The sequence below is a fragment of the Hyla sarda genome, chromosome 4 (genome assembly GCF_029499605.1).
Source record: "Hyla sarda isolate aHylSar1 chromosome 4, aHylSar1.hap1, whole genome shotgun sequence".
NCBI classification, from domain to species: domain Eukaryota; kingdom Metazoa; phylum Chordata; class Amphibia; order Anura; family Hylidae; genus Hyla; species Hyla sarda.
Window position 1 is genome coordinate 215,925,839 of NC_079192.1, and position 23,830 is coordinate 215,949,668.

The following is a 23,830-nucleotide window of genomic DNA, read 5'->3' on the forward strand; positions in this document are numbered from 1 at the left end:
AGGAGAGTACATTTTGCTTTGTTATGCATGCGTAGTGAAGCAACATATACTGCACTCTGCTATATCATTGTGCCACCCACAGAAGCCAGAGAATGCAAATCTAGGACTCCACTCCCAGTAACTAAAAAGTTTTGGGACACTAAAGGCTAAACCAAATGAGCTGACATTAAGGCCCCTTTCACTCTATACATTAATCCGTTTTAAAGATCCGTTATAATGTTCCGTTATGAAAACTAGAGCTGGGCGGTATGACCAAAAATGGTCATTATGGTCAAAATGGGCTTCTTACATGACAGTGGGCTCAACCTATCACCGGCCAAAGTGGAACATCACTGCGGCTGGTGATAGGCTGACGGCTCTCCGAAGTTCCCGTCCCCAGGAAGCAGGCTGACGGCTCTCCAACGTTCCCATCCCCAGGCCCGCAGCAATACGTATGATTAGTTCCCCGATGTGGGGACAGCGCAGTGCTGGGTTAAGATTTCATTCATTCCCGAGGGGGAGGGGCCCAACCGGTATTGCGGTATGGGAAAAATTCATATCGTGCAGGACAAAAATTTTGGGATTCGATATGAACCGGTATACCGCCCAGCACTAATGAAAATCCTGAAAATGGGCCATTACAAAATCCCATTATAGTCTATGGGATTTTTACATTATCCGTTTTTACCCGTCATAGCCCGTTATTAATAACGGACGTTATTTTGCGACAGGAGAAAGAACGGAAAAAAAGCGCATGCACTGTTTCTCCCATTACTTTCTCCCTTTATAAAATGTGTAACGGCCGTTTAACGGCTGATTTTCAGGGTTTTCATAACGGAACATAGAATGGATCTTTAAAAACGGATGAATATATAGTATGAAAGGGGCCTTAGAACAATTGGACAACTCTGTGAGAACTCATGTTCCATCATGACTGTGTTGATTATTAATAGCTATAGATTTAGAGTGGGATGTCCTAAAACTCCTGAAGAAGCAACATGTTGGTGTCATAATACTTTTGTCCATACAATTTCCCTCATTTACAAAGACTGGAGTGTCTGTTAGGTCTTTTTTTCCCTTGTGATTTACTAATCTGTCACCCAATTTCCCTTTCTTTCTGTCGCAGGTTTTTTTTTTCTGTCGCACAAAATGTATTCTGTGAGACAGAAAAAAGTCTCTGCAAATTCTGACTACATTAGTGCTTGTACTACTACCCCCATCATGGAAAAGGGTCTGTTCCATGTTGGGGTAGTAGTACAGGGGCTGAGGGATTGATCGCACCGGGTCTCACTTCTGTGACCCGATCCGATCAGATGTTATTAAGCAGGGGACCGGGCGGCATCTTCCAATCCCCTGCAATGTACTGTAAACTTTCATTTTAAATTCCCCACCAGAAGCCCTGAATGGCCGGGACCGAGGAGCCAATCAGGGCTCCTGGCAGGGTTTTAATATAGAAGCACTGTGGTGGGCAAAGATGTATAGAATCGCTGGGGGGGGGTATATATCTGGCCCCTCCAGCGTTTCTATATATATTTCCCCCTGCTGCGCTATATCAAACTTAGTTGCCGCTGCGCTTGAATAAATGTATTTCCCCCATCAGTGCTATTCTATATATCTATACTGATCCCTGGTGCGCATTTACTGACCCCCGCTGCGCATATTTATATATATACTGCCTCCCCAAGCTGCGCATATTAATCTTCATCTTCTCCCTCCCCTGGCTGCCAATGAATGAAAACTCTAATTAGTGGCGGAGCGGAAGGCTGCTGCCCGCTCTCGCTGCTAAGAATTTGTCATTCATAGCGGGCAGCAGCTGCATATCATGCTGTGGGGGTCAGACATATGGATATATGTCTGACCCTCACAGCATCTATATATACAGGTGATGGCTCACCGCTATGAATGACAAGTAAAGCAGTGCAGGGAGCGGAGGCTCGCGCTGCTGCTGCCAATAGCTTACTTGTCATTCATAGCGGTGAGCCGGCATTTGTATATGTATATCCATATGTCTGACCCCCACAGCATGATATGCAGCTGCTGCCCACTATGAATGACAAATTCTTAGCAGCGAGAGTGGGCAGCAGCCCTCCGCTCCCCCGCTAATAGGAGTTTTCATTCATTGGCAGCCAGGGGAGGGAGAAGATGAAGATTAATATGCGCAGCTTGGGGGGGGTCAGTGTATATATATATATATATATATATATATATATATATATATAAATATGCGCAGTGGGGGTCAGTATATGCACAGCATGGGTCAGTATAGATATATAATAGCACTGGGGGGGCAGTACATTTATTCAAGCGCAGCGGCCACTAAGTTTGATATATAGCGCAGCAGGGGGAAATATATATAGAAACGCTGGAGGGGCCCGATATATACCCCCCCAGCGATTCTATACATCTTTGCCCACCACAGCACTTCTATATTAAAACCCTGCCAGGAGCCCTGATTGGCTCCTCGGCCCCGGCCATTTAGGGCTTCTGGTGGGGAATTTAAAAATGAAAGTTTACAGTACATTGCAGGGGATCGGAACATGCCGCCCGCTCCCCTGCTTAATAACTTTTGATCGAATCGGGTCTCAGAAATGAGACCCGGTGCGATCAATCCCTCAGCCCCTGTACTACTTCCCCCAACATGGAACAGACCCTGTTCTATGCTGGGGGTAGCAGGATTCACTCCGTTTTGAGTAATTTCAGCTCAGAGCTGTCGGGTTTCTGTGAAGCAAAACTCACAGGTTTTCCTGTGAATTTTCTTCACACTCTGAGTGTTTTTTCTCTTTTTGTCGGGAACACGCCCCTTTTGTCGGGAACACACCCCTTTTGTAGTTTTTTTTTCACTCTGAGTGATTTTTATTTTGTCGGGTTGTGCGTCAGATTCTGGCGCAAATTCTGGCACAGACAGAATTCTGGCGCAAAACCCGACAAAAAGTGTCGGGATCCTGTTAGTAAATGAGGGCCAATGTACGTATATACTATTCTTTATAATACGTACGCCATACTCCACAAGCGGGCTGCTGAATAGGCTAAGGGTCTATTCACATGGCAGAAATTCCACTTCAAATTAAAGCCCATAGACTTCTATGGTATTCCGCACTCCCATTCACACTTGTGTGAATGGGAGTGCGGAATACCATAGAAGTCTATAGGCTTTAAAGGAGTAGTCCAGTGGTGATTCAGTGGTGAGCAACTTATCCCCTATCCTAAGGATAGGGGATAAGTTGCAGATCGCGGGGGGTCCGACCGCTGGGGCCCCCTGCGATCTCCTGTACGGAGCCCCGACAGCCCGCGGGAAGGGGGCGTGTCGACCTCCGCACGAGGCGGCGGCCGACACGCCCCCTCAATACAACTCTATGGCAGAGCCAAAGCGCTGCCTTCGGCAATCTCCGGCTCTGCCATAGAGATGTATTGAGGGGGCGTGTCGGCCGCCGCCTCGTGCGGGGGTCGACACCCGCTATCTCGGCGGAGAGCCGGGGCCCCGTACAGAGAGATCGCAGGGGGCCCCAGCGGTCGGACCCCCGCGATCTCAAACTTAGCCCCTATCCTTAGGATAGGGGATAAGTTTTTCACCACTGGACTACCCCTTTAATTTGAGGTGGAATTCCGCAAGTGGAAATTTTGCCGTGTGAATAGACCCTTCTTACACTTTGTATTCTTAACAGCAAGGACCACCCAACATGCCGTGCTGTATGGGGTTGCAGTCGGCTATACCCAACCACGGGATACCTGGCTAAGGTTATACCCTTATCCATAACATAGCTATAGTGATACCCCACTATTTCGGTACATTATTCTGATATGCATTGTGTTACTGTTGTGCCATTACTAACATTCATTACTAGTTAAATAGAAAGGTATTTATTGTTTTCAAACACTGCTGCACCCTGTGACAGACAGGACATGAAGTAATAAAGACGTTCTGCTGACTCATCCATCTGTATCTGTGTGTTCCCATTGGTGGATAGGAGGTGTACCACCAGATTGAGACATGTCTACTACTGGAGACATCCTGCCCGAACGGACACATTGGTCAATGCACTATAAGCAGGATTCCCAATGTCATTTGTGACAAAGCTTATCTTTGCCGAGAATCTCACCAGTATCTAAGCCCATAATCTCCCCAGTATCTAAGCCCTGTATCCAGCTCCCCTATATGTTCTCCTAGGTGACATGTAATGTGAATATTTGGCACAATGGGCAGATTTAGTAACCAATCACAGAGCAGCTTTTATTTTTCAGTAATGAGAGCTGTGTTTGGTTGCTATGGGAAACAGAGTTTGCAGGAGCGGTACAATCCTGTCAGGTAGCAATACCAGAGGGTGTCATTCAGTCACCAGGTACAGGTACTCACTAAAAATGTAGGCTGCGACTTCTTACGCCCCTCCAATAGTGGAGCCATCATATGACAGATTTCTGAAGCATTTATACAGCACAAAAGTATCAGACTTCTCATAGTAATGGCTGGTATGGGTGGTCTCATGGGAGGCATCTTCTCCAGACATTTTCCTACACAGCTGATACCACTGACAAGTCCCATTAAACAGCAGTAAATGGCTGTAGTGGTATCTCCTGTAGAGGAATGGCACAGCACACAGCACAGCACTTACCTCAGCCTCCTCCGGTAATCTTCAGCACCGCTGGTTACCATATAACAGAACAGTAGCTGCACACTCACTTGTGACTTGGACAAGTATCGGCTCCTTGAAATGTGAGGAGCCTATGATAGGACACTAGTACGCCTGTGTAACTGAAAGACCCCCTCCCGAGGGATGACGGATGATGTAGTCCTCTGCTTGCGGAAAATACAAAGCAGCACGGCATAACAACTACAATGGCCACAATGCACTGCGGTGGCGATAAAGGTGATGCCTGCGAGCAGTATACAGGCCCCACCCCCGTATCTATAGTGTTATGTACAGGAGTGCGTGTATAGCTGTGTCATAGTGACAGGGCGGTGCTGGTGGACGGGGCTTTTCTCACTAGTCTCCAAATAATATTCCATATAGAGGAGCATTTGTCACCATCTACAGGGCAAACACTGGAAAGAAAAGACGATTTTTATTGGCTATGTTGGGATTTAGGGCAATGCTCAGGAGGTTGGCATCCATGTAGATCAGAGGTTTTTAAACAGTGACCCTCCAGATGTTGCCAAACTACATTAACGTTATTATCAGAATAGAGCAGCACCATCTGCATCAATATTTTTGCCTTCAAACATACCACTCCATTGGAAGTCAATAGGATCTGTCAGGATTTGTTATGAATGGAAGCCATGGTGCTAGTGTATGTGGGGTTGCCACTAGAGATGAGCGAACTTACAGTAAATTCGATTCGTCACGAACTTCTCAGCTCGGCAGTTGATGACTTTTCCTGCGTAAATTAGTTCAGCCTTCAGTTGCTCCGGTGGGCTGGAAAAGGTGGATACATTCCTAGGAAAGAGTCTCCTAGGACTGTATCCACCTTTTCCAGCCCACCGAAGCACCGGAAAGCTGAGCTAATTTATGCAGGAAGAGCCATCAACTGCCGAGCCGAGAAGTTCGTGACGAATCGAATTTACTGTAAGTTCGCTCATCTCTAGTAGCCACCTTTCCTGCAAAAAATAAAATAAAACACCGGCCATGCTAATTTGCATAATTAATTATATATGCGTGACATCACAGGATGCACATATGCGGGGGAAATTATGTCCTATCCTGACCCCTATAACTTATTTCTCCTTATACGGGACCATATGAGGACTCTTATGTAGTTTTTAACAGTATTATCTTTGTTTTGATGCGACTTTTCGATTATTTATTTTATTATATCCAGGTTTTGCAGTTAGTTACTGTGGTGTCTCAGTACCGTATTACATATCGTACCTTGTATGGTGGTCCCCAAAGTCAGAGTAACTACGTTCAGGTAGGGTCCCCTTAGGGGGGACAGCCCCTAGTTGCCTCTCTTCTGTTCTAATTCTATAATGTTTCTATGTACATATTTAATAATGTGTATATTTAATATAATGTATAGTATACTTACCTTGTTAGCGTTGCAGGACCTTCGGTCATGTGACAATGTTAATTCCTCTATGGTATGTTGGAGGACCTTTGGAGGTCCTTGGGTCACATGTTTACCCATAATTCTATGTGAAGGTGATTGACAGAAGTATTGGACCAATTAGCTCTAGTCCAGCCCCTGCCCATATAAGGGAGCTGTAGCCAATGATCGCTCTCTTGGGTTGCTGCTCTCGTGGATGCCGGACTTGCAGGACATATCTGCGCAACTTTCAAAGACACGCTAGGCCAGAAAACCTACCGGCCTCAGCCTAAACTAAACCGTTAGTTCTAAACTAATCCCCGCTAAAGTTAGCCTGACTACTGGACCGAAACTAAATCCCCTAAATCCAGTGGAACAGCGCATATCAGTCTACGGACTCTAAAACACTTACGGTCCCAACCACTGTCAATCTCTAAGAGACTTTGCATGTATAGAGACTGTTCTGGTTATGAAGCTTGCATAAAATCTTCAGTAAAGTTCCAACTGTTTTCAGCAAACTCTCCGGTTGTGGACATTTAATTATTCTATACCTACCTGTCGCTCTTGGGAAGGGTGGCGGTAGGACAAGCATTGCAGAGGAAGCCCTCACCCTGGCGTCATGAATAGAAAGGGTTAACCAGACACCCTTTAGTCACCGCACAGCTACACCCCAAATACCTTACTCCACCAGGCTACCACATTACTAACTACAACTCCCAGCATGCCCTGATACAGCCTGTGGCTCAGCAGCTGCCCGAAACAAAACCTACAACTCCCAGCATGTTGAACTATATAGTATAGGTCATTGTTTCCCAACCAGGGGTGACTCCAGCTATTGCAAAACTACAACTCCCAGCATGCCCGGACAGCCGTTGGCTGTCCGGGCATGCTGGAAATTGTAGTTTTGCAATAGCTGGAGGCTCTCTGGTTGGGAAACACTGGTATAAGGTATGGTGCAACATTCCGGAAGTTGGAGGATTGGTTGGATAAATACCGGCCATTGCATTGCCGGTATTTTTTATATAAAATACTGTCAGGGTGGCCAAAATGCCAGCTGTGCCAGTAAAATATCGGTCAGTTGGCAACCCTAAGCGTATGATAAATCCTCATGGATTCCACTACTTAGGCTAGGTCCATACTGTGTTTTAGCAGTCTGACAGAGGTATCAGTCAACATCCCACCAAAATCAGAATGCCAACATAGACAGTAATGGAGGGCACTGGATACCATTCATTTCAATGTCCTGAATACAGTTGCCTAGTGAGGTGTATGTGCTATTTTTGGCCGTCTCAAAATTGTGGTCTGCTGCTTTGTCCAATCCGTGTAACATGAGGATTGAAATATTGCTTCTAATCATGGTCAAGGTGATCATATAGCGACAAAATGGCCCAGCATTTCTTCTTATGTTTTACACATTTCCTGACAGAATTATTGGGACCTTCCATGGGTTTTTGCACTTACCTAGACAACTCTGCTCAGCAACTCAAAGAAGGGGGTGTGGCCTATGTATTTTTTTTGCATTCCCGATATCTTAATTAACCCCTTAAGGACCCAGCCAATTTTCACTGTAGGACCCGGCCATTTTTTTGCACATCTGACCACTGTCACTTTAAGCATTAATAACTCTGGGATGCTTTTACCTTTCATTCTGATTCCGAGATTTTTTTTTCGTGACATATTCTACTTTATGTTAGTGGTAAAATTTGGTCAATACTTGCATCATTTCTTGGTGAAAAATTCAATAATTTGATGAAAAAATTTAAAATTTTTCATTTTTTTTTTAAACTGTAATTTTTATTAAGTTTTCAAAATAAGGAACATACAATGACAAAGTCTGGGGAGAACAGTTCCCATAGCACAAGACAATAGCAAAAAACACATTATGAAAGACATGTCTCAAGGTGGAACAAAGTGTTTACAGAAAACACGGGTAAAGCTATATATGCACCCATTCCAGCTATTCCAATACTGTCAACGGACAACAAGGAAAAAATAGGGGAGGGGACAAGGGAAAGAACAGGAATGGGGAGTACAACGAAAATTTTCATTTTTTTAACTTTGAAGCTCTCTGCTAATAAGAAAATGAATATTCCAAAAAAATTATAGATTGATTCACATATACAATATGTCTACTTTATATTTGCATCATAAAGTTGACATGTTTTTACTTTTGGAAAACATCAGAGGGCTTCAAAGTTCAGCAGCAATTTTCCAATTCTTCACAAAATTTTCAAAATCAAAATTTTTCAGGGACCAGTTCAGTTTTGAAGTGGATTTGAAGGGCCTTCATATCAGAAATACCCCATAAATGATCCCATTATAAAAACTGCACCCCTCAAAGTATTCAAAGTGACATTCAAAAGGTTTGTTAACCCTTTAGGTGGTTCACAGGAATAGCAGCAAATTGAAGGAGAAAATTCAAAATCTTCATTTTTTACACTGGCATGTTCTTGTAGACCCAATTTTTGAATTTTTACAAGGGGTAAAAGGAGAGAAATCTTCCTAAAATGTGTAACCCAATTTCTCTCGAGTAAGGAAATACCTCATGTGTATGTCAAGTGTTCGGCAGTTGCACTAGAGGGCTCAGAAGGGAAGGAGTGACAATGGGACTATGGAGAGTGAGTTTTTCTGAAATGGTTTTTGGGGGGCATGTCACATTTAAGAAGCCCCTATGGTGCTAGAACAGCAAAAAAATAAAACCTGCATGGCATACTATTTTGGAAATTATACCCCTCAAGGAATGTAACAAGGGGTCCAGTGAGCCTTAACACCCCACAGGTGTTTGACGACTTTTCGTTAAAGTTGGATGTGTAAATGATTTTTTTTTTCACTAAAATGCTAGTTTTTCCCCAAATTTTTTTATTTTTACAAGGGATAATAGAAGAAAATGCCCCCCATAATTTGTAACCCCATCTCATCTGAGTATGGAAATACCCCATGTGTGGACATCAAGTGCTCTGCTGGTGCACTACAATGCTCAGAAGAGGAGTCACATTTGGCTATTGGAAAGCGAATTTTGCTGAAATGGTTTTTGGGGGGGCATGTTGCATTTAGGAAGCCCCTATGCGGCCAGAACAGCACATGGCATACTATTTTTTAAACTACACCCCTCAAGGAACGTAACAAGGGGTACAGTGAGCCTTAACACCTCACAGGTGTTTGATGACTTTTTGTTAAAGTTGGATGTGTAAATGAAAAAAAAAAAGTTTTCACTAAAATGCTGGTTTTTCCCCAAATTTTACATTTTTACAAGGGGTAATAGGAGAAAATGACCCCCAAAATTTGTGACCCCAATTCTTCTGAGTATGAAAATACCCCATGTGTGGTCGTCAAGTGCTCTGCTGGCGCACTACAGTGCTCAGAAGAGGAGGAGCGCCATTGAGCTTTTGGAAAGAAAATTTGTTTGGAGTGGAAGTCAGGGGCCATGTGCATTTACACAGTCCCCCGCAGATCCTCTGTCGGTTTCCCCGTTCTACCCCGCCTATTGTGGGTGGGCAGAATGAGGAAACCGAAAGTTAACCCCCCGCCTCCGATCTGCTATTGGTCTTCGCTTCTATACGACCAATAGCAGGGATAGGAGGGGTGGCACCCCTGCCACCTCACTCCTATCCCTTCAGGGGGATCGTGAGTGTCTTGGACAACCCTGATCCCCCTTATTTTCCGGGTCACCATAGACCCGTATGACCCGGAATAGCCGCAAATCGCCAGTGTAAATTCAACGGCGATTTGCGGCCGACATGGGGGGGGTCTGATGACCCCCCTGGGCATTTGCGCAGGGTGCCTGCTGATCGATATCAGCAGTCACCCTGGTCTGGTCCCCGCCCGGTGCACGGCGGGGACCGAAATTCCCACGGGCGTACAGGTACGTCCTTGGTCCTTAACCCCTTAACGACAATGGACGTAAATGTACGTCATGGTGACGTGGTACTTAGCGCACCATGACGTACATTTACTCGCCGCCATGATCACGAGCTTCGGAGCGGTGCTCGCGTCATGCTCGGCAGGTCCCAGCTGCTAACAACAGCCAGGGACCCACGGGTAATGGCGGACATCCGCGATCGCGCGGATGTCCGCCCTTAACCCCTCAGATGCCGTGATCAATACAGATCACGGCATCTGCAGCAGTGCAGTACTTTGAATGGATGATCGGATCGCCCGAAGCGCTGTCGTGGGGATCCGATCATCCAGCATGGCGGCCGGAGGTCCCCTCACCTGGCTCCGGCCGTCTCCCGGGGTCTTCTGCTCTGGTCTGAGATCGAGCAGACCAGAGCAGAAGATCATCGATAATACTGAGCAGTGCTGTGTCCTATACATAGCACTGCACAGTATTAGCAATCAACTGATTGCAATGAATAGTCCCCTATGGGGACATAAAAAGTGTAAAAAAAAAAAAATCGAAAAATGTAAAATAAAAAAGTCAAAAAATTAGAAAAATCCCCTCCCCCAATAAAAAAGTAAAACGTCCGTTTTTCCCATTTTACCCCCAAAAAAGCGTTAAAAAAAATGATACACATATTTGGTATTGACGCTTGTGTAAAAGTCTGAACTATTAAAATATATTGTTAATCATCCCGTACAGTGAACGGCGTAAACATAAAAAAAATAAAAAAGTCCAAAATTGCTGCTTTTTTGTCACATTTTATAAAAAAAATTTTTTTTTGAAAAACTTAGTAAAAAGTAAAACCTAAGCAAAAGTGGTACTGAAAATACAGATCATGGCACAAAAAATGAGCCCTCATACTGCCCCATATAAGGAAAAATTAGAAAGTTATAGGTGGTCAAAATAGGGCAATTTCAAACATACTAATTTTGTTAAAATGGTTTGAGATTTCTTTTAAGCGGTACAATTATAGTAAAGCAGATAACATGGGTATCATTTTAATCGTATTGACCCACAGAATAAAGAAAACATGTCATTTTTACCGGAAAGTGTACAGCGTGAAAGCAAAACCTTCCAAAATTTGCTAAATTGCGGTTTTCTTTTCCATTTTCCCACATAAATAATATTTGTTTGGTTGCGCCATACATTTTATGGTAAAATAAGTGATGTTATTACAAAATAAGAGATATAAGGAAATATAAGAGAGTTATGATTTTTAGAAGGCGAGGAGGAAAAAACGAAAATGCAAAAATAAACTTGGTCTGGTCCTTAAAGGAGAACTCCGGAATATAAAAATTGTCGCCCATAGTGCCGGCAGTAAAAAAATAAAGATGTACATACCTTCCTCCGCTCCCCAGGGGCCTTCAGTAAACGGCTTCGGCCTCCGCCGTGATCCACTTCCTGGTTGCCGGTGGTCGGAGGGTCTTACTGCGCTCAGCCAATGACCGGCCGCAGTGAAGTCCTGACTCGACCGGCGATAGGCTGAGCGGCAGTGTGACGTTTTCGGCCCCGGCCGCAGGTGCCGGTGTAGTGAAGAATTTTGTGTCCTGAAGCGTTCTCATACTGCCGCTCAGCCTATTGCCGGCCGAGTCGGACTTCGCTGCGGCTGGTGATTGGCTGAGCGCAGTATGATTCATTCGACCACCGGCAACCAGGAAGTGGATCGCGGCTGAGACCGGAGCCGGTTACCGGAGGCCCCGGGGGAGCGGAGGAAGGTATGTACATCTTTATTTTTTTACTGCCGGCACTATGGGCGACAATTTTTATATTCTGGAGTTCTCCTTTAAGGCCAAAATGGGCCTGCTCCTTAAGGGGTTAAGTACCAGGGTGTCAGGACGTACCCGTACGCCCTAGGTCCTTAACAGGTTAAAGATTTTGGCGCATTGTGTTTTCACTTTTCTGACCAATTTAGGTTTGGCCCCACAATCCAAATGTATTTGATTTTTGATGGTCGCTCACAATTTGCACTGGACTCTACCAATGTTAAATCCAACACAAGTCACCTGTGACTTGCAACTTCTCTGCTGTTTATTTTTACAGCCACAATGCAACAATAATACAGTGGTGTGACAGCAAGTTGTAGACAAACCACATAAATGTTTTGGTTGCTGGACCTACATGTGATTTGCTGTTGCTTGACTTATGTCACTATGTAGTCCTAGACTGATTTCCTTTTTGTTTGGTTACTAAATACATTTTTGCAGCCTAAAAAAAAGAGGATTTCCAGGATTTTTTTCCAGCCTTTAAGCCTATGATGCTAAGTTATAATACTGTATAATATGCTTCTATTACCTTAGTGTGCCACTTTGTTCGGTTTTCATGCATGTGTGAACCCCACACCCTGAAGTGCTGCAGTGCAAGTCTTTTTATTTTACTCACCTCTCCCAGCATTTTGTGTAGCCTGAGACAATAGGTCATAAGTCACATTGGCCGGCATTTATCATTGTAGGTGTAAGCCAGAAATGTATTCAAAAGGAATAGGACATATAAAGGAAGGAATTACACTATTCCTCCATTATGGATCCACTTCTGAGTTTGGCTCAAAAACTGCAGTGGCAGATATCCAAAAACTGCCTGAAAAAAAACCAAGTGGAAACTTAGCCTTTGTGAAGCATTTTTTAACACCTTTTTGTGTTCTGGTAATGTGTAGGAGCACCAAGGCCGACATTTATCATTGTCTTTAGACTGTTTTTTGTTTCTAGTAAAAAGGTGCAAAAAAGGCGCAAGTAGGGTTTATTTGCACCTTTTTTGCGCCTTTTGGTTTACACATTTCTGCTGATTTTGAGTGGCAATCCACTGATTTTGGCAATACACGCGATATGGAAGGGATTTATGAACTGCGCCTTTTTGAAAAAAGGGGCAAAGCCACTGAAAAGTCTCTAAAACTACACTAGCCCAGACTTGACTTAGCTTTTTGGTGTATGTGAAGAGAGAAATTTCAGAAAATGTGACCTGCACAAAATGTATCAAATGCTCTGTGACCATTTAATACATATAGGCCGATATTTATCATTGTAGGTGTAAGTGAAGCATTTTTCTACACCTTTTTTTGTGTGTGCTGGTAATGTGTAGGAGCACCAAATTTATTCACAGAGCATTTGATACATTTTGTGCAGGTCACATTTTCTGAAAGATCTCTCTTCACATACACCAAAAAGCTAAGCTAGGTCTGGGATGGTGTAGTTTTAGAGACTTTTCAGTGGCTTTGCGCCTTTTTTGTGCCTTTTCACAAAAAGGAGCAGTGTATAAAACCCTTCCATATCATGTGTATTGCCAAAATCAGTGGATTGCGACTCAAAATCAGCAGAAATGTGTAAACCAAAAGGCAAAAAAAAAAGGCGCAAATGAAACCTGCTTGCGCCTTTTTTGACACAAAAGAACAGTCTAAAGACAATGGTCTCCAGGGGAGCGTGGCTTTGCTGCAGTAGGTGGGGGATAGCATTGTTTCAGTAAATCCCTTACACCCTGTTATCCCCCACCCCCTGCAGCATAGCTCAATCCACTGGAGAACACCTTGCTTATGCCATATTGTCTTTGGCCGCATGGAATGCTGGGAAAGGTGTTTACTGTGTGGGTCCTGTTATAGAAGCATATTACACATTATTATAACTTGGCATCATAGGCTGAAGAGAAAAGAATCCTGGAATAAGCCATGTTAGGTATTATTCCAGTACTTTTTTAATATAGAAATGTTTTTCTTTCTCTCTCTCTCTCTTTTTTTTTTTTTTTTTTTTGTTATGTTAGGGTGTAGGGTACTGTGTATAAAATTTTTTTTTTTTTTTTAAAGTAAAAATAAAGCAGTACTCCGATGTTTGTTTTTCACTGTCTACAATATATCATTACTAGTGGGTTTATTTTCACTATACATTCCTGGTCTGGTCCTGGTGTTAGCTCATGTACCCATCTGATCAGACCTGCTAAATGCCATAGCGTCTGTAGTTATGTGTCACATTGAGCATCTCATAGAAATGAGTAGAAGAAAAGACTCTGATATCAGGGCATCCAACCTTTTCCTGCTAGATTGCAGAAGAAGGAACTTTGGCATTTATGCAGAGTCCAATTTTACCCATGCACTGGTGTACATGTATGTTATGGCTTCAGAGTAGATTTAGAGCAGTGTTTTGGGTCATTGGGGGAGATTTATCAAAACCTGTGCAGAAGGAGCGTGGTGCAGTTGCCCATGGCAACCAATCAGATTTCTTCTTTCATTTTTCACAGGTCTCTTTAAAAATGAAAGAAGCAATCTGGTTGCCATGGGCAACTGCACCGCTCTCCCTCTGCACAGGTTTTGATAAATCTCGCCCATTGTCTTGTTGAAATATTCAGCCCTGGCGTAATTTCATATCCACTTTAATTCACTCAAACCATCCAAATTCAATCTCTCCCCCCCCCCCCCCATACTGAATTTGGATGGTTTGGGTGAATTAAAGTGTACGTATTGTTTCAGGTAACTTTTCTGGATAATCTGTTGTGTGTACATGAGGAGCTCTGCAGGTTTCATCTTTAATTTTCAGCTATCACTGACCTAGTGAGTTCAGATTAGATGCAGGGCTCAAGTCCTGCAGGAACATGTGGGAACTATTGTGGGAACACTTTTTCCACAGCAGGAGTACAGTTTACATTAGCAGGAGTCAACCAGCCTAGAGTAGAAATCTTGTATTTCCCACACTTTTTTCTTAAGACTTGACCCCTGACTAGCTGCTATAATGTCTCCCATACACTGCACACACACAGAAGATGAAATTCTGCTCCTCTAACCCTTTATATTACACCCCACAAAGCAGCAGCATGGATGATATTATAGAATGGTAGTAAACAGTCAAAGCCTTGGGGTCAGATGTAATACAGTAGTGTCTTTTCGGTCTTTCTGTGTGTCTATTAAGTGGTTTGGAAAAAACTTTTATTTTTTTTAATGAAAAATGGTGGCAATTTAAGTCCTTGGTCACATTGGGGGTACATGTACGCCATAGTCCTGGTCCCGCTGTATGAAGCACGCTCAGAAGCTGACGGCGCTTCATACCCATGGGTCCCAGTTGCCATCAGCAGCCAGGACCCACAGCTAATGCCAGACATTGCTGATTGGGCCGATGTCCAGCATTAGCCTTTTAGGCACCGCAATGAAAGGTGATCTAAGACCACAACAAAACTCTTGCTGATCAGGACACCTGATCAAAATTCAGGAGGTGAGAGGATGGGGGGGGGAAGGGCCTTACCTGCCTCCTCATCGTCCAATCGGCACTCAACTGCTGCAGAAAGCCACAGCAGCAAGTGTAATGTTTACCAAAAAGTGAAATGAAGGCCCCCAAAAGTTGCAAAATCTAAAAAAAAATGTATTTTGTCCCACAAATATTTTGGTGTAGATTGTGGTAAAATGAGTGATGTCATAACAAAATACAATTGGGTGCGCAAAAAGCAAGCCCTCATATGGGTCTATAGGTGGAAAATTTTAAGTGTTATGTCTATTAGAAGGCGAGAAGGAAAAAACAAAAGTGCAAAAAACAAACAAACAAAAAAAAAATACCTATGTCCTTAAAGGGGTACTCCGGCCCTAAGACATCTTATCCCCTATCCAAAGGAAAGGGGATAAGATGTCTGCCCGCAGGAGTCCCGCCACTGGGGACCCCCGCAATCTTGCATTCACCAGCCACGTTGGGGAGCTGCATGCCGCGTTGCCAGCTCAGAATCTGCCGTGTGATGACTAAGGGGCCGGAGTATCATGATGTCACGACTTCGACACCATGTGACGTCACGCCCCGTTATGCAAGTCTATGGGCCGTCACGCCCCCCCTGACATCACATGGGGTCGGAGTCGACACGATTCTGAGCTGGCAGCGTGGCGTGCAGCTCCCTGAGGTGGGTGCTGAATGCAAGATTGCGGGGGTCCCCAGGGGCGGACCTTTGGATAGGGGATAAGTTGTCTTAGGGCCGGAGTAGCCCTTTAAGACAGTGTTTCTCAAGCGCGGTCCTCAAGTACCCGCAACAGGTCATGTTTTCAGGATTTCCTTAGCATTTCACAGGTGATATTATTATGGTCAGTGCATCAAGCATCACCACAGTTATATCACCTGTGAAAGAATAAGGAAATCCTGAAAACATGACCTGTTGGGGGTACTTGAGGACCGTACTTGAGAAACACTGCCTCAAAGGGGTACTCAGGTGGAAAACTTTTTTTTATTTTTTTTTATCAACTGGTGCCAGAAAGTTAAACAGATTTGTAAATTACTTCTATTAAAAAAATCTTAATCCTTCCAGTACTTATTAGCTGCTGAATTCTACAGATAATTTTTTTTTTTTGGAACACAGAGCTCTTTGCTGACATCACGAGCACAGTGCTCTCTGCTGACACCTCTGTCCATTTTAGGAACTGTCCAGAGCAGCATTTGGTTTGCTATGGGGATTGTCTCCTACTCTGGACAGTTCTTAAAATGGACAGAGATGTCAGCAGAGAGCACTGTGCTCGTGATTCAGCAGAGAGCTCTGTGTTCCAAAAAGAAAAGAATTTCCTCTGTAGTATTCAGCAGCTAATAAGTCAGTACTGGAAGGATTAAGATTTTATAATAGAAGTAATTTACAAATTGGTTTAACTTTCTGGCCTCAGTTGATTTAAAACAATAATACATTTCTACCGAGTTCCCATTTAAGAGGTTAAGGCTCACAAATCTATTTAATAATATTAATTAGTGTGGTTATATACAGACATAAATTAAAATTACCCGGTCTTTTTTGAGGAAGGATTGTTTCTTATGTGAAATTCATATTAATGCAGGTTAAACTTTAAGGCTAAGTCTCCACTTGTTTTTTTTTGCAAAACGCAAAGAAAATGCCAATTCTGGTAAAAAAAACGCTGCGGCCAGATGTTAGCTGTAAATCAATGAGAAATCACAAATTTCGAATTCCACTTGGCGTTTTTTCACTTTGGCGTTTTTCTAATCCTTTTGGCGTTTTTGCACTTTTTCTGCGTTTTTTACGCTCTTTGGCGTTTTGAAAAAAACGCTGTAGTTCCCTCAAACCGGCATTTTTTGTCAAAATCGTGGTGTTTTGCTCCAATAGAAATCTATGGGAGTGAGAAAACGCCAAGAAAAACGCTATGTGGATTTTAACTTTGGTGTTTTTGCAGGCGGTTTTTAATCTTTTTTGGACTTTAGTGATCCAAAAAAGTGATGTAGATAGCTGTTTTTAATAAAATTTTGTAGGGTACCATTACATTTTTTTTAAAAAAAACATACAGTAGTGAAGGAAAAAATTGTATCTAACGAAATGTATATTATTGAAAAAAAAAAACGAATACTTTTTAAACAGGGATCAATTTATGTGTGCGGGGAAATAAAAATGTAGCCGACAATTATAAAAATGTATTGTGTGTGTGTGTGTTTTTCACTTTTTTGCTTTATTTTTTACTTTTTTTTAGGTAGTTACTACTACTCCCAGCATGGAACACACTGTTCCATGATGGGAGTAGTACTACCTGTACTAATAGACAGATCACCCGCTGCGATCTTTCTGTGTAATATATAGATGTGGCGGCCGCTCTTCTATGGTCCCCTGCCCTGACGTATATTTACACTTATTCATATTTCCCACAGAGCTGTGATTGGCCAGATGGTTCCAGCCAATCAAAGCTCTCTGTGAGAAATAGGAACATGTGTATATATACGGCCGTGCAGGGGACCATAGAAGAGCGGCCGCTGCATCTATACATTATACAGGAGGATCACAGCGGCTGTCAGAAGTGATACCCGCTGTGATCTTTCCATAACTGCAGCTACTACTAATCCCAACATGGAGCACACTCTGCCTCATGCTGGGAGCTGTACTACCTGCATTAATAGACAGATCGCAGCAGGTGTCAGAAGTTACACTTGCTGCGATCTGTCTATTAATACAGGTACTACAGCTCCCAGCATGGAGCAGAGTGTGCTCCATGTTGGAAGTAGTAGTGCCTGCTTAAGGACACATCACAGTGGATGTCACTACTGACACCCTCTGTGATCGTCCTGTCTATAGCAGAGAAGCAGAGCGACTGTATACATCGCTCACATCCCTGCTCTGCACTATACTCCGGGCCGGCCACTCACTCATTCATCTTTTCCTCAGAGTTGTGATTGGCAAACATCCGGCCAATCACAGCTCTGGGTGGGAAATATGAATTTCTGTTGACATAAGTGGCCAGAGTATAGTGCAGAGAGGCGAGCGATGTATAGACCCGCTCGCTTCTCTGCTATATTATGGACAATCGCATCGGGTGTCAGGACTGATGCCCGGGGCGATATGTCTATAGTACAGGTACTATCACTCCCAGCATGGAACAGTCTGTTCCATGCTGGGAGTAGTAGTACTACATAAAAAAAAAAGTGAAACACACTTTATTAAAAAATAATAAAAATTGGGTTAGAAAATATATACATTGCGTTTAATAAAAAAATTTCCATCACTGCTGCATCCTTTTTTTTTGGTACCCCAAAAAAACGCAAAGGTGCAATTTCCACACAAATGGAAAAAACGCCAGAAAAAACGCAAAAAAAAAACGCATGATGACGTCACTTGCACTGGCGATTTCTCAGGCGTTTTTTTAATCCCTAAAAACGCAGTGCAAAAAACCAAGTGGAGACTTAGCCTTATAGGTATTAAACAGGATAGTGCCTTACTATGCACAAGTATACAACTACAAGAGTGCCTGCTGCCATCGCATTCATGTGGCATGATACAATCAGATATTATCTAAAAGACTTGGGGGAGATTTATTAAAACTTGTGTAGAGGAAGAGGGGCACAGTTGTCCATAGCAACCTATCAGATTGCTTCTTTTATTTTTTTAAAAGGCCTCTGACAAATGAAAGAAGAAATCTGATAGGTTGGTATGGGCAACTGTATTGCTCTTCCTCTACACAGATTATTATTATTATTTTTTTTATAAATCCCACCCCTGGAGTCATAACTTATCACTTGACACACTATCCTCTGTGTCTGCCTGTTTGTGTTTTTTCTAATACTAAAACAGACACAGCTTTTCCAGATTTACTTGCAGAACCAGCTCTTTGGATGACAACGCAAAAAATATAAAGCTAAAGATTGTGTTGTACTGTGTTAGCCAGAAAAATCCATGTGGTAGTAAATACTGTTGTCTCAAAAAGTAACTAAATATTTTAGGAGTGATACCTTTATAGGCTAAATAAATATTATGTGTAATACACAAACAGGTCCGATATTAGACTGTGTGGCCCTGGGCAAAATAAAAAATGGGGCCCCTGAATTGCATGACCAAAGATCCTACTGGTTTCCTCTGTTTGGTGATAGAGAATACACAGCACCCGGTTACTGATCACGTACCATGTGAATACGGCCTGAGATCCCAGTGAAGGGAAAAGCATCTAAAAGCCATAACACAAACGTATCATAGGGTCCAAATCTAAGATCTATAGTAAATATTTTCTGTGTTTAACCCCTTAAAGGGGTACTCCGGTGAAAACCTGTTTTCTTTTTAAATCAACTGGTGGCAGAAAGTTAAACATATTTGTAAATTACTTCTATTAAAAAATTCTAATCCTACCTGTACTTATTAGCTGTTGAATACTACAGAGGACATTCTTTTCTTTTTGGAATGCTCTCTGATGACATCACGAGCACAGTTCTCTCTGCTGACGTTATTATAATAATAATAACACTTAATTTATTGTTGTCCTTAGTGGGATTTGAACCCAAGTCCCCAGCACTGCAAGGCAGCAGTGCTAACCACTGAGCCACCATGCTGCCCTTAGCACACATCTGCTATGCATGGTTACTAAAATGGACAGAGATGTCAGCAGCGAGCACTGTTCTCGTGATGTCATCAGTGTTCCAAAAAGAAAATAATTTCCTCTGTAGCATTCAGCAGCTAATAAGTACTGGAAGGATTAAGATTTTTTAATAGAAGTAATTTACAAATATGTTTAACTTTCTGCCACCAGTTGATTTAAAAGAAAAAAGGTTTTCACCGGAGTACCCCTTTAAGGACGCAGAGTTTTTCCGTATTTGCACTTTCGTTTTTTCCTAATCACCTTCTAAAAATCATAACACTTTCAGTTTTGTACATACAGACCCATATGAGGGCTTTTTTGTGTGCCACCAATTGTACTTTCATGTCATTATAATCATTTCACCACAAAATTTACAGCGAGACCAGGAAAAAAAATATTTGTGGGGGCAAAATTGGAAAAAATATGCAATTTTGTAAATTTTGTGGGCTTCCGATTATACGCTGTACACTTTTCGGTAAAAATGACACCATATCTTTATTCTGTAGGTCCATACGGTTACAAGGACACCTAATTTATATAGGTTTTATTTTATTTTACTACTTTAGAAATTATAACTGAATGCACGAAAATTAGTATGTGTAAAATTGTCATTTTCTGACCCCTATAACTTTTTATTTTACCATATACAGGGATGTATGAGGGCTCATGTTTTGCGCCGTGATCTGAAGTTTTTATCGGTACCATTTTTGTTTTGATGGAACTTATTGATCGCTTTTTATACATTTTTATACAGTTTTGGACTTTGGAATTTTTTTAAGCGTACGCCATTGACCGTGCAGTTTAATTAACATTATATTTTTATAGTTCGCACATTTACGGACGTGGCGATACCACATGTTTATTTTTGTTATGTTTACATATTTTTTATATGAAATTTGGGAAAAGGGGAGTTATTCATACTTTTAATATGGAAGGGGTTAATGTATATATTTTTTTAAAACTTTTTTTCAACTTTTATTTTTACACTTTAGTCCCCTTAGGGGACTTTTAGGAGGAATTTGTAGATTCCTCATACATTGATCTGTGCGCTCTGCGCTTAAATGATAAAGCCTGGTCGACCACGTTTTTGCCTGCGGTCGGGAAACCGCATACGGCCGAAAACGAAGCCGACCGGAGGCTGCGGTTCACTCCGGTCGGCTCATAGACTTGCATTAAATACTGTTCCCGAATACGGCTGAGTGTGGGCGCCGCGATTAAGCCCCGCCCCCCTCCTCCAAACCGTATACGGGAACCGTATTTAAGAAAACGTGGTGTGAACCCAGCCTTACGCTGCCATTCACTTGTTTGGGTACATGGACAGTCCGCAATAGTGACAGATTTCAAGACTGCCAGCGGACCTGTTGAAATGAATGGTAATGTAATCGCAGTGTACACGTAGTGAAAAACAAACTCCAAAATTGCTGCTTTTTGGTCCCATCAAATTTATTTCAGAAAATGAAATAAAAGTGATCAAAAAGTTGCATATATACGCGAAAGTGAAACCAATAAAAACTACAGATAACAGCGCAATAAACAACCCCATATATGGAAAAATTATAAAGTTATAGGGGTCAGCATAGGGCAATTTTACACATACTGATTTTGTTAAAAAGTCTGACTTTTTTTTAACATTTTATAGAAAAGCGTGTAACCATGAGGATAATTTTAATCGTATTGACCTACAGAATAAAGAGAACATGGCAGTTTTACACTGCTTAAAAATTATAATAAAATATTTTTTTTGGTTGTGCCGTACATTTTATTGTAAAATGATAGGTGTCATTGCAAAGTTCAATTGGTCGGGCAAAAAACAAACCCCATATGGATCTGTGGATGGAAAAATAAGTTATGACTCTCAGAAGGTGAGGATGAAAAAATTAAAATGCAAAAATAAAACCTGGCCCCCTTAAGGGGTTAAACTATTAAAGGGGTACTCCGGTGCTCCAGTGCTCCGGTCATCTTGCTCAGAACGCTCGGAGCCGGAGGCCGTGTTCGTGACATCACGGCCATGCCCCCTCGTGACATCATGTCATGCCCCCTCCATTCATGTCTATGGGACGGGCTGTGTTGACCGACATGTATGGAGACATGAATGGAGGGGGCATGGCATCAGGGCCGGATCATCATTGGCGCTCATGGAGCACCTGCTCCGGGCCCCGTGCCCGCAGGGGGCCCCGTCACATTCAGGACATCCCTGTGGGCTGCTCAGTGGCGGATTGGGGCCCCCGATAGCCCGGCCGTGGCCACTTTAAAACAGTGACCAGTGGCGGCTCCTGGGGGCCCGGACTCCTCCTGCTTTTTCTATATTTCATATTTCCTTACCTGGCCGCGCTCGGCAGGCTCAGGTGATGTGTCGGGTCATGTGGGCTGTGACGAGTGACGTATCCTGTGGCTCCTCTGCACGACGTCAGGGGCGTCACTCGTCATTTCCTGCAGGGCACAGTTTTCTTCATTACACCCCAGCGCTGCAGGAAATGACGAGTGACGTCCCTGACGCCGTGCAGAGGAGCCGCCGGATACGTCACTCGTCACAGCCCACGAGACCCGACGCATCACCTGAGACTGCCGAGCGCGGCCAGGTAAGGAAATTTGAAAAATAGAAAAAGGAGGAGGAGGGGGGAGCAATGAGCAGGGGAAGATTATTAGTGGGGGAGGATGATGAGGCAGAAGGGGGTAATGATGAGCATGAGGGGAATGATTGGCAGGGGGGGAATGATGAGCGTGGGGGTATTGATGAGCAGTGGGGGGTAATGATGAGCGGGGGGGGGTAATGATGAGCAGGGGGGGTAATGATGAGCGGGGGGGGGGGTAATGATGAGCAGGGGGTAATAATGAGCAGGGGGGAATGATGAGCAGGGGGGAATGATGAGCAGTGGGGGGAATGATTAACAAGGGGGGGGGGAATGATGAGCAAGGGGGGGGAATGATGAGCAAGAGGGGGAATGATGAGCAAGGGGGGGGGGGGAATGATGCGCAAGGGGGGGGAATGATGAGCAAGGAGGGGAATGATGAGCAGGGGGGAATGATGAGCAGGGGGGTAATGATGAGCAGGGGGGAGAATGATGAGCAGGGGGGAATGATGAGCAGGGGAAAGAAAGCGGGGGGGGTTAAATATGGCACAGGGGCTGATGAAATGGGGAGGAAGGAGGGGGGGCAAACTGAGGATAAGGGGAATCAAAGTTGGGGGGATGATGAGGCATATAGTTCAGAGCTATAGTCATTTATTTAACATTTATTTTTTCCCCCTCAAATTTTCATGTGAAAATGAGGGTACGTGTTAAATGCCAGTGTGTGTTATACGCAGATAAATACTGTCATAAACCCCCCCCCCTCTCATTCAGCAGGACATCCCTGTGTCCTGAAAGATCTTTTCGGGACACAAGGATGTCCCAGTTACCTTTTTGTGGCCCTGCAATAACTTTAAAATGCAGGGGCCGCCGGGAGGTAGCGCACGCAGGGACATCACTTACGTCCTGTGCGTGCGCCCATAGGAGCGGAGAAGCGAGGATGCACGCATGGTAAGTTACCTACACGTCATCTTCAGTGCTCCGATCACCGCTCCTCCGGTCCTGGGACCTACTGCTATAGCCCCTAGGCCATAGCAGTAGATCATGACCCCGGACCAGAGGAGAGGTGGTCGGAGCACTGAAGTGGGGCAGTAAACAGACATACAGTTCTCCAGCCATACACTGTATATGACTGGAGGCTGTATGTAGGGGACACTGTAGGGGACACTGCCAACGTAATGTGGGGGGACTACAACGTAATAAAAGGGAACTGCAACCTAATGTGGGGGAACTACAATCTAATGTGGGGGAACTGGGGGTGGGGTTGGTGAAGAAAAGTGTAGTGGAGAAGGACCAGGAGGGCATGGGGGGCTGAAGTAAGGTTGTTTGGGGTGGGGTGAGGTAAGGTAAGTGTGGGTTTGGTACAGGGGGCAGAGGAGTGTGAAGGGGACTGAGGGGGGGGGAGTAGGGGGTGCAGAAAAGTGGAATAGTGGAGAAGGACCAGGAGTGTTGAAAGGGGGACTTAAAGGGGTACTCCACCCCTAGACATCTTATCCCCTATCCTTTGGGGGATAAGATGTCTAGGGGTGGAGTACGCCTTTAAGGACTAGGGAGGACTAAGGCTAAGTTTCCAGAGAAGGAAAAAGCGCAAGAAAAAAATGCCAAAAAATTACCATT

At 43.6% G+C, this 23,830-nt stretch overlaps 1 protein-coding gene and 1 long non-coding RNA gene across 7 annotated transcripts in view; one reads left to right on the top strand and one right to left on the bottom strand.

Moving 5' to 3' along the window:
* SLC26A5 (solute carrier family 26 member 5) overlaps positions 1-4,738 on the bottom strand; it is a 110,180-nt gene extending 105,442 nt beyond the window's left edge. The window contains exon 1 of one of the 3 annotated variants that reach the window (XM_056573510.1): positions 4,587-4,738. The gene's annotated coding sequence lies outside the window, so the exon portion shown is untranslated. The remainder of the gene's footprint in view (positions 1-4,586) is intronic. The other 2 variants (XM_056573513.1, XM_056573514.1) reach the window with 2 other exon arrangements.
* Positions 4,233-23,830, top strand: part of LOC130368970 (uncharacterized) — a 98,742-nt gene continuing 79,144 nt past the window's right edge. For 2 of the 4 annotated variants that reach the window (XR_008892619.1, XR_008892621.1), the window contains exons 1-2: positions 4,233-4,316; positions 5,791-5,880. This is a non-coding gene — a long non-coding RNA (uncharacterized LOC130368970). Of the gene's footprint in view, positions 4,317-4,753; positions 4,842-4,947; positions 5,076-5,790; positions 5,881-23,830 lie in introns of those variants that run through there. The other 2 variants (XR_008892622.1, XR_008892620.1) reach the window with 2 other exon arrangements.